Source organism: Harpia harpyja, chromosome 21 (assembly GCF_026419915.1).
Source record: "Harpia harpyja isolate bHarHar1 chromosome 21, bHarHar1 primary haplotype, whole genome shotgun sequence".
Classification (NCBI taxonomy): Eukaryota; Metazoa; Chordata; class Aves; order Accipitriformes; family Accipitridae; genus Harpia; species Harpia harpyja.
Window position 1 is genome coordinate 9,624,462 of NC_068960.1, and position 12,445 is coordinate 9,636,906.

The 12,445-nt window shown below is 36.6% G+C and overlaps 1 protein-coding gene across 1 annotated transcript in view; it reads right to left on the minus strand.

Annotated features, from left to right (window-relative positions):
- IQCK (IQ motif containing K) overlaps window positions 1-12,445 on the minus strand; it is a 55,616-nt gene that overhangs the window by 14,258 nt on the left and 28,913 nt on the right. The window lies entirely within an intron of this gene.

Below are 12,445 nucleotides of genomic sequence, written 5' to 3' on the forward strand. Positions count from 1 at the left end.
GAAGTAAGGTGGGGGTTGCTCTGAAGAGGTTAGCACAACTGTTAACTTTTTGACTTGCTACTCCTACTATAATAAAGTTATCTGTTAGTTTGTCTGCCACGTGTCTTGGAAATGCAGCTCATTTGACATAGTTTATCATGTATGTGTTGCAATGTTTAGGCACAGATGATGGCTAAAGGAAGCACTGGCTTTGAATGTACTTGGATTTATTGTTTCGGTTAGCTCCTGGGAGTGGAATACTCAAAAATCTGCAAAACTCCTATTAGACGTCTGAGGATTGGCCTTTGTCCTATTTATATATGCATTAAGTTCAAACATCTTTACCATCTATTTTGGATAATAGACACAATTTTCCCTCATCTTAATGCACAGGACTGACATTCTGGTTTGAGACTTGGTGGTTTCAGCATAACAGCGAACAAACTATGACCTACTTTATACACTACTGTATAATACAACTGGTTTGTGACAGTAGCTTATGAAAGGTTTATACACCCATACTCTTTATTCTGTTTAAATCATAAGAACTATGAGAATTACATTTAGTAATTTAAACAGTTGAAAACAGTAATGAAAAATACCACAGACTCAGACTATAAGAAGACGAAAATCCATTAAAGAAAATCTATTGGAATAACTTATTAGCAGGGGCTTAGAGTAAAATATATATATAGAAAGGAGTTTCACCCTAGCCTCCCAATGAAATGCCAAAGAAGCCTGAACATGAAATTGGAGCCACCAGCAATCTTTCTGAAATAAGACCTGACTTTTAAAGAGACAGTTCTTTATAAAGTGTGTATAATTTTAGCCTATTACTATTGGAAGTCAGCATGTATGCAATTATTAGTGAAACCTTTCACTTCAGGAAATCTTCAGTCACTAGTGATAGGAAAATGATGCATTAAAAAAGATATATTAAACAAACAAACAAATAAGAAACCAGAAATTATGCCCATAGACAATCCTGCTACTCATGAATCTGAAATGGAACTGTCAGAGGATCACTCATCAGAAGAGGCTTCTGCAAAATGGATATATAAAAGTGACAGGACAAACCTAATTCTCCAAAGCAGCAACAGTTTGTAAAATGCTTAGTCTTGCCTCCAGGACTTTAGACAACAAACAATTTCAGGGCGTTTTTTTATTCACTTAGGATCAGATTAGGGAAGCAAGAGCTGACGTACAGGAGACTCCCAAACACCAACACCCAGTAATGGAGATGGGCTTAAAGATCTCTACCAGAATTTGTTTGTGCAATGCACCACGCTTTCCTAGTATTTTGACAGAAAGATTAAGAATTCATTTGGATATATCTGGATGGCATTTTTATAATTCAAGGTGTAAAAAGAGAAAAGAAATATTGGAAGATACAAGCATTAGACTAGATGAACAACTGACATGAACACCTGAGTTTAGGAGAGAACAAACTACACATAATTAGATATACTGGAGACTGTACGGCTACTGATTATCCAAGTGTCCTCCAAATCATTCAGTGACCTGAGCTTCATGAAGAGACAGCCACAGAAACACAACAGTTTAGGGAAGATGACTGGACTGAGAGAAAAATCCAGAATGAAGGCAATCAGCGCATCTTCAGTGCATCTGATTAATGCAGGGTTTTTTCCATGTAAATAGTCAAGATAGAAAAACAGAATTGTGAAAATAGAAAGAACTGACCAGAAAGGGAGAGAAATCATGCTGCAGTGGCAGGTCCCCAGCAAAAAGCATTTGGGGATTTACAGGCAGAAGCCAATATGGGCAGAAAACCGGAATGCCAGATTTGCTGGGCAGCTTCATGAAAACCGCATTTACACCCATTAGCCCCTTTATTTCTGAAATGTTTCCTCCTTGCAAAATATGATAGGTTCTGTGAAGTCACCAAATTTAAACTCTTACACAGACTAAAACAAATGATGAGGTAAAAAAAAAAAGACAAGTTAGTTGTTACATTGAAAAAGACACCCAAGTGACTAATACCACAGTCTGGGCTTAAAGGGAAGTCTGGGGCAAGTAGCTTGTATGTTCTGCAATCTGTCACCCACTTCTCTGCTAATCTCTGAATCATATTTTAAGACTCCACTAACAGTTCGTGGTCTTTCCTTCCCTGCCTTCCCCCTGCCCTTTTTTTTTAACCAAAAGAGTCTCAAGTCTAGTTTTGCTGTTTGGAGGTTTTACTTTTTAACTGGTGACAGCCTTTTCTCCAGGCTTTTAACACATCTCATAGTTATACATAGAAATTTTGGTTTTGTATATCTAAATGACTAACAAAAACCACCAACAGTATTTTCAATAAAAATGCTCCCATTTTTTCACTATTATCTTGAAAAAGGTTAAAAGAAGAAAAAGAAGAAAAAAGATTGCAAAACCCATGAAGAATTTGTCCTCTCCTTTAAAACGGAAAAATAAACAAACAAAAATTATATAATCACACAAAAATCAGCAAATTGCAATTGTCCTTTTTTCCATTACAAATCATTATTAACAACTGCAGAGTGATGGGTAAAAATACAGCTTTGGTACTAGAGGATTAGTTCAGACTTGTGCTAGCAGATACACTGCTGTGCCTGTGTAAGCACAGTTCAGAAGATCACATATTTTGTAGCTTATCTGTATGATCATCTTTCCTTTTTTTTCCCCAAACATTCCCAACATAGTTTCAGAAATTAAATGTTACTGTAATCTTTATAACTTTTCAAAGATGTCTGAGTCTGGGGTGTGGACCAATAAAGCGGAATCTGCATCATGAGTCTTATGACTTTTATCACTACATTCTCAGCTGTTAGTGCCAAGATTAAACTTTCAGAAACATCTCAAGCATCTTGAATTAGGCTTGATGAAAACCACCACATACTCAGCTATCGGCACTGCTTTGTTCTTGGTTTTTCTTTTTAAAAAAAAAAAAAAAATTCAAAGTCTTTTGTGTAACTGAAACCTTATACATGTGCTTTTAAATCAAAAGCAATCACATATATGAACCCATTTTAAACTATTTTGACTGCAACACTCTTGTTTTCAGAAAGAAACAACCAAATACCTGTAAATACAGTAATGTTTTAAAAAAAGCAGAGTTAAATTCTTTTAATTGCAGTGTCCTACTGACAGCAAGTAGCCTTCCACTTTAAACCTGTTTATATGGCTCAGTTTGAAATGAAATAATTTGAGGAAATACCTGCAACATTTCAGATAACATATATGTGTGTGTATATAATAAACAGATATATTAAAAGTGTAAAACCATGGAACATGGGAAGGTCACCACTTACAAGAGCTCCATAATGAAATTAATTAAAGAATTACAGCTACAGTAAAAGGAGGGCAGATGAAATTAGAAACAAATTAGGTTTTGTTTAAAAGCTTCCTAAAACATGACTACATTTCAACCACCCTTGCTGAAAGTGGGGAAAAAAAAAAAAAGAAAGAAACTCTCACATAAAACTGATTAATTCCTTACAGTTTACTGAGCTGAATTTTCCTAAATAAACCAGAGGTGCAGTCTTTTAAGAAATCCATTAGCTACTCGCACTATGTCTTTTCCTAATCCAGCATTATTACCTACAGTACATTTTAATTATTTTTTTAAGCCTTGTGTAAGATGTCCCATTTATACATATCCCCTTTTCAATATTTTCCTTGGGAAACTACTCAGTCCTGCAAACATGCATGCGATTGTAACTTCATTTGTGGCCCCATTAATAAGGATCCATTAGAGCACACGATTATACTCATATGTTTATTTGTTTATGGACTGAATTCCAAGAAGTTTCACAGTGTAGCTGGTGGTTTGGGTTTTTTTTTGGTACTGAAGTTAACATTTTTCCCTTCCTCAATTCATTCTGCTTTGATGTGATATGATTATTTACTTTGATACTACTACACTCAGCCATCCTTCAAAAGTATGCAGACTAGACTTCCCCTGTTCAACTTAACTTGGTAAGCATATTTAGTTTTCGAATCCTTCCTCATAATTCAGGTGGAGACATATCACAGCTGTATAAGGAGCAACTGACTGCATTTCCTTGCTTCTTGGCAGTATGCATCTGTTCCTGCTCTAGCGCTACTAAAATATGCAGCCTGTTCTCCCCTTTATCTGCAATCTCATTCATAATTTCAAGGATTCTTCAGTGACAGAACACCTACATTATGAGTTCTTCAGCACGTTGCTGGTTGCATCTTCCCAAGGGAAAAGATTCTTTCTACAGAAGAAGTATTTTAAAAATCTCTCAGTATAGGCGAGTAATAACTTCTACTGCCAAAGGATAAATACAGCTTGAAAATTGACTGGAATGTAAAGGAATATTCCCTCCTGTATCTGGAAATCACCCCCCCCCCCCACCTGCTGTGAAGATTAATTTCTGTCTCAGTTTGGTTTAACTAGATTTTCCACAAACTGTGTACATTCACTGTTACAGAAGTACCTTGCAAAGCCAAGGCTATGGCTGATCTGTAAGAACTGCTAGCTAACAGGGTCACAATTGTTTTTGCCATAAACCCAGGAATATCTATTTCTTTTACTATTTTCCCTAAGAACAATGCTTTTTAAAAATAAAATTTTACAAATTTTACACAGGTAAGAAGAAGAAAAGAAAGCCCTTAGGAAATAAAATAGCTGAAAGTACTAGACAGTGTATACAGAACCAATTGTCTTTCCAACAGCACATCAGCAGAGAAATAACCATTGTAACAGACACTGTCAGTAACGTGTTTTGTAAGTGATGAATGAAGATTTAGGTATTTTCATTAAAAAGTTCAAATATTTTCAAATTCCTTTCATTGTAGGACAGGTACTTTTTCATTTCCAGTGATGTCTCATCAATACTGCATCTGCACAGCAACTCACGGCTCAGAATCACAACTAGATAGGGTTTGTCCACTGCATGCAGGCACAAATCAAATTAACCAGGTCGTTAACCAAAAAGCGAAGGCCAATTTCTTCTTGGAAACATTAAAGCAAAAATATGACTGGAGCTATGTGGTATACCAGCTAGAAAACAAGAAAATGAAGCAAATTATGTCTAGTTTCAAATGGATGTTTTAGGCTGCAGATATTGACAAAATTGATACGGACAGCCCTAGATAAATGCATGCTGGGAAAAGAAGTTCTCCTAAACAGACAACCTCATGGTAGATCATCAGCCTCATGAAATCAAAAGCAGGTCTTGGTATGTGTGCGCCACAGTGTCACATCCTGCCGAACACGATCCCAAATAACATGCAGGTTATTAAGCTACCTATTTAAATACATTTACATTAATGTAATTTCAGCAAATTGGAATAATAAAATCAGAAAGGACGTCATCTTAAAAAAAAAAAAAAAAAAGCCCCAGCTCATCTGCCATTCACTCACATCCTCTGGAGGTTGGTTCTTCTATAGAAGGTAGTTATTTAAAAAAAAATCTGTAAAATATTCTGGAACAAATTTATCCCATTGGCTGTGCTATATTGGGGACAATTCTCTTTCTCCCTACAAGTCTAAAGCTGTGAGCCACTAAACTGAGTCTTGAGTGCTATGCTTCTCTCTACATTTTCAGTCTGAAAGTAGAAACTGTTAAGAGTAAGGACTATCACACCTGAAATATAGATAATTTTGTGGAATGTAATGTTACAGCAGTGGAGCAGTACAGCAAACAAAATGTCAGCTAAGAATACTGTAGCTTTATGATCTTAGGTAAAGGCTGAAAGAAACACACCTTTTTCTTTGCACTCAAAAATAAATTTACCAGGCATATGCATTAAAGAGGTCAACAGTCCTGCAAGATGCTATTAATTTATAAAGTAATTTTCATGCAAAGTTTTCACACTTTCTATCCCAGAACTGGTAATAAACAGTATAAAAGACAGTGAAAGAAGAATAAAGAATTACAAACAAATTAAAAAAAGAGACGCTTTAAACATGCTGTGAAGTGGGGGGAGAATCAGTGGTTTATATGAGGCTACATTATACCCTGGCCTACCAAACCAAGCAGACATACCATGTAGGGTATGGTTTCACATGACACAGCAGGCACAGGACAGATTAGCTGATCTAAAAGTGAGCGGCCATCACAAATGGGCAGTTTTCCTTCCCTCTATTACTGTTGCACCATTTCCCTTACATTGCTTGTAAGGACTGTGTCATTACCAGGCTAGTCAGTTTATCAGGCTGATCCAGCAGAAAACTAACCCAAGGGGCAGCAGAACAGAACTGAAGAACAGTTCTTTGTCAGATCTGCCAGGTGAACCAACTCACCGTGAAGCCATGATTGCTAGAGCTGAGAAAAGGAAAGGATGGCAGAAACCTTGGTCCAGAAAGGACAGGACTGCATTTTTAATGGGGAAGTTGTTGGATCACCTTAGCTGCCCCATAAAATCATACTCTTGGTCCCTACTTGAACACCCCCCCACCCCCGAAGTGTTTTGTTCTTGTTGTGTTCTAATGAAAACTAAAACTTCACTATTTGTTTCAATAATAATGTTTTAACACACTTTCTGAAACCAGAAAAATAAATTAGGCATACCTTTGGATTTTTTAATTACAATCAGTTTACATTTCTAACTTCCTTTTAATATCCTTTTTAAATATCACACTGGTCAAGATTATACAAACATACTTCATAAAATTATACATCTTTGCCTAAAACATACCCATGAAATAAGGTATACATAGCATTGTCCTGAAAGACACAACAAAACAGAATCTGACTGTTAGCTCACATTAACCGAGTCTTTGGCTGATATTTTCATGGAAGGTATGCTGATCTTTCTAGTAGTGTCAATAGAATCGCATTACTGCTCGAGTCAGCATTTTCTAAAAGCTATTTGGCAGCTCACCATTCATCCCCTACAGTTAGATTCGACACTGTTTACAGCATCTAATAAACAGGGTTAGAGTCATATACAAATTTAAGAGATACTTCATTGTTATTCTTAATGTAGTTAACTTTGTAATGAATTGCTTTATCTCTTAAAAAATGTTTTTCTTCTTTTTCTTTTGATCATGAAGCTTAATGCTTTATTTGTGACATCTGAGTTTCTAGTAACAATAAATGCCTTGTCCTGCTTGATGTGAAGAGCTCAGTGGTTTAATTAAAGGGGATTAATTGAATTAACTGAATTAATTAATTCAGTTAAACCAAGTGCGCAGAAAGACAAGGTTAAGAAGTAGTTGCATTATGCTATTCATTATTGTATGAGTGCTCACTATCCACTTCAGCAGAGTCAGCTGGGTTAGATCAAATCACTGGTAAAAGCAGTTTAAACTAACCTTGATAACTTTACAATGAATTAGGGTTTAATGACATTAATAAACAGCAGAATAATAATAGCAGAAATAAGAGCAGCTGGAGCACTAACAAAATTAATTATAGCATCACAGCTGAGATTGATAATGAAAACCCCTGGACAGTAACTTCTCAAACTAGTACAGCTGTTTCCAAATAGCCATCTGTCTGGGCCCCAAGGCTATTTTATGTATGGATACTCTTAAATTAACTTAGCAGAGCTCAGTTAAGGAATTACAGAAACAATGTGATAATATTGAAAGCTAATGTCATATAGCAATATGAACTTGCACTGGTTTAAGAAAAAAATTGAAAAGGGGCAATTTTACAGCCGCTTTGAAGTGGTGAAACAGCTGTGTGTCCTAGAGTCCTAAAATAATTGATTTGATGACAGGAAAGCTCCATGAGAGTGATTAAAAGGAAATTTGTTTTTCCTTTTGAAACAATTGGCAAAGAAGGCAAAGGAAATCTTATCACTACATTACTCTGAAAAACAACATAAATATAGTTCATGGAAAGATTAAATTTCTTCAGAGACAAGGAGTTTTTTGGATCAATTCAACTGCCAAATGACACAGTCCACTCCACCCTTAGTCCCTACTTTTCTTAGTTGCAGCATTTTGAAAATGGTTTCATCTTGTCCTCTGAAAATGCACTTGTAATTTTCACCTTTAAGATTTTACATGCATGGAAGACTGTAAACTATGATTATATAATAATCTACTATCATATACACCCTTTTTCACAGTGGTATGTTGTAAATATATAGGTTTATTTCTTAGAAATAAGTTGCAAAAGTATGCATTTGTAACTCTTACTAGTATCGTGGACAATGGAACATATGAAAAAACGTGCCTTGATGAGATGATGTAAATACTAACAAATTGAAAACAGAGAGTCCAAAACACAAATATGAAACTTCAATCATTTAAAATGAATTAGCAAGCCTGCTAGGTCAACTTCTATCATCACCTTCAGGAACGCAATTTTTCAACAATTAACACTGACGAATTAAACATGTATTACAAAGAGAAGAATTTGGCTTTTATTTTTTAAATTTATAGTGAGATTAATTTTATCATAGTAAATTTGAATCCACTGTTTTCGGATCTTCAAAACCAGATCTATTTATGTCGTCTTTTAAAAAAAAAAAAGCCTACTTTTTTTTTCCAAAGTAAATTCTTAATAAACCAGAGTAAATAGGGTATGAAATCCCACAAAGACTTGAAGAAAACCTTGGTTGCTCTGCCAAAGTTTTCTTTACATATCAGTCAAGTCTGCTGGAAGACAATTTATGTCTCATAGATTTTATTTTTCATCATTTTTGTACACTGTTACTAGTTACGACTTTGTTTAATCTTCTAACTCTAAGCTACTAAAGCCAATTCTACTTCACTTACTGCATACAAACACCCCATATATATATACACACACATAAATGCAGTTTTTCCCTGGTGTGATGTATGATTTTGCTCCTCAGAATGAATTCTTTCAGCTATAAGATATCTCATAGGCAATTCCATGGGTTGGTAAATAAAACCTGATCTTTTGTGGATTAAAACTGCAATATAAATATGAATAAATGTTTGGAAAAATCTATGCAGCCCTTATAACAAACTGCTATCGCAAAAAAAAAATTGTGACAGTCTTCCAGTTTCAGTATTTGTACTATAATATATATTGCCCTGAAGAAAATTCTTCTTGTTCTGAACATTTCATAATTAAGTGAAGCAGTGATCAAAAGGTCCTGCACATAGCACAGTGCAGACACAGAAAAGCGTGTCAGATCATAACACCTCGCAATATATAATACTGTAATAGCAAGGCAATTGAGGAGGCCATGCATGATACATAAAGGAAGGTTTTGAGAACAATGTCTCTTGAAAAATTACTCTTTTAGGACAGCTTTGATATCAGCTGACTCTTAACTGTCTTTATGATTTAAAAAACTCTACCCTGAGAATTCTGCAGACTGAATTCACACTTGGGCCTTCACAGCTGAAATACAACCTGCAGGAACAGCTTTCATTGTGGTCCTGCTGTTGGTGTAGACATGCAGAACCGCTTTTGAGGTTGTCATTCATTACTGTCTTTGTTAATTATAAGCCTGCCTCTCAATGGATCTAAATACCTACTCAAAGAAATCTATTGCTGTTTGTATTGGTATCAGTATCAATGCAGACTCCTCCTTATGACAAGAACTCCTAACACTGGGAAGGAACATTGGAAGAATGTAAAGCATTTTGAAGTGTACCCAGAACACCAACTAGTTCTGCAATTGGAATTGGAAAAGTAGATTTCTCCACTGGATATTTTCTAATGAACTCAGGGTGTAACACATATAGTATAAATCTTGCAATACTGCAATGGAAGCAGATTTTACTGGACACATTCTATAAAATAGCACGATGCAGCTGAAGCTAGCCAGCAGGAGCTTCAATCCAGCTCACACATTTTCCCTGGAGATCATGAAGAATGGCTGTTTGGGCAGGAAAAGTACCTCCAACAGGAAAATGCTTTTCCTTGCACTTGCAAACATGTGAACCACAAAACCACTCAGTAGCTGCTGCTGTGTCTCTCATCACAGGGAAAGCAGCGAATCTGGAGAGACCCCTCCCCCTGTGCAAGAGCTTTGTCTAGCAAGGACAAAGGTAAGGAAAGGACAAGGTAAGCAAGGAGGAGTTGCTGAGGTTGTCCAGGTCCTGGGGAACATAGTGGATGCAGTACTTTAACATGATTCTCTTAGTTGCAAACATTAAATCACCATGTTGTACCAGCTTGTGCATGTGACTGGCAGGTGAGCACTGCAGAGGATTAAAGGAGGAGGCACACAGAGGCAGCTTTTTAACAGTGAATGCTGTCCTAGAGGATAAGAGTTGCCACTGATTCACTTCATGTTATGTGACAAAATGTGGATTACTTCAGAAAACCAGAGCAACAATTTAAAATGTTTGCTCCCAGTACTGCCTGGAGTTTGCTGCACAGCTGTTGTGCGAGAGTGGGTTTAAATACTGTTCCACTTTACACAGTAGAGGAGAAATTGTGTTACAATAGCACCATGTATTAAGATACTTATTGGAAAGATGTATACTGTAACTACTGAATGATTGCAGAATTAGTTGGTGTTCTGCATACACTTCAGAAGGCTTGACAGCAAACTTAACACAGTATAATTACAACATTACCCTGACTAGATGTCCCAAAACCTAATGCTATCCAACAGATATGCAAGTACAAATAGGAAATAATAGAAAAGAGGTTTAGGCAATCAAAGATTTGCCAGTGGGGGAGCTTGAAAACATGGAGGACTTATCAATTTACAACTTTGTGTTTGCTGGTATTATAAAAAGTAGCCCATCTGGAAGTGCTGGAATTTCACACAAGAAAGAGTCTAGCATTTGTTTAAAATGTTATTATTATCCCCAAGTGCCTATTACATTTATTTTGTGTGAAGGAAAAAACATAACAATAAGGAAAACTGAAAACAAGGGGCTATTTTGTAATCCCAGTTGTTATAATGATTGTTACTAGTAACAGATTTCTCTTTTCACATATGTGAAAGGAGAAACTCCTTTCACCTTTAGGCAAAAATTTCAAAAGAAGATTGTAAGCAGAAAGGGAAATGTGTGGGACTTTCATGCCATCCTTTTAGGCTGATCTACTTGTAACTAATGATAGACAGAATGGATGCACAATAAAAAGTGAAAGAATAACTGCAAGTGCACCAGGTTAATGACCTGACTTCTGTTAATTCCTTTGACATTTACAGAGCATGGACTATTTTATAATTAAAATGCTTCACAGGGAAGTTTTAGTTGTATCATCTATTAAAAAGCAGGACAGTTTTGAAATTAACAATATCCACAAAAGATTTGATGACTAGAGTTACTGAAGAATTGCAAGGCTCTAGTCACTTACAACGAGCTCCGATTGCTACAGCAGTGATGTTAATAAGTACTCTTTATGTATGGACATTCTTACTGTAGTTTCTAAAATAAAGGATGCTGTGAGGATGTCAAACACTTAATTCCAGAATCCCCTATTTTGTATCTGTGCATGAGTACAACAACTCAATTTAATTAAAAAGGACAGTTAAGTTGCATAGAGAATAAGGAAAGAAAAAAAACATTTGAGTGAATACCCAGCAGGACATATTCAATGTCTCAGCTTAGACTTAAAATGTGTAGAAGTTGGACACCTGAAGGTGAACCAACGAAACAATGGCATGGTCTATAGAGGCACCAAAGAGAAAGAGCTCCAAATGGTGACCTACAAATATTCAATTCTGAATGAAAAGCTGCCTAGGTCATTAGGCAACACAGGACAGAGGCCTCCCATTAAGCTGCCTAATTCCAGATTGCATATTGACAATTTTCTGTCACTTGAAATCCAGAGTTGTAGATTTTTCTGGATAGTAGGTATCTAACTGACCAGGACTCAGCATTTCAAAACCTTTCACAGAAACCTGATTCTAAATTCTTTCACCCTGCAGGGATTCAAATATACATCTTTCCTTTCCCAGTGAAGTCCCATGAAAACCAGGCTCAGAATGAAGGCATTGGCAGATGTGCCTTTGTGTACTGAGCTCAAGAGGTCTAAGCCATGACTTGCCCCTGGCTTTTAACTCCTGCCAGTCACCTGGAGATTGGCACTTCCTCAGCCATGAACAGTAACCAGGTATGAGAATACCATCTCATATTCTGCTCAATTTAACCAAGCTGTGGGCTGCTGAAAGTCATTATCCCTCTCTCCCCTCAGTTCACTTTCTCCTTTGTGTTAGATACAGCAATCATCTGGCAACAATGTTGTGGAAAACTAACCTGCCCCATACCAAAACCTGTCACTGATCCAAACCCATGGTGCAGTTACACAATCACCAAAACTGATGCAAGAACTAGAGAGTGGGATCAACCCTTTTGGCAGCTCCCAGTTTGATCCAACTGACTGTGTGAAACTGCACCCTGAATGCTCTTACGTAGTTCAAGGCAAAGATCAGCCATCTGACAACGCATCTGCAACAGTGCCATCAGACTGAAGGACCACACAATGGTGACTGGTACAACCTAAGTTTCCCCCTCTTCAACACATGAACAACATAGCTGAATGACCTCTTTTCACCTCCATCTATTGGTGTGTAGTTCACATCCCAACATGTATCACACTTGAGTCCAGCCCACAGAGGCTGA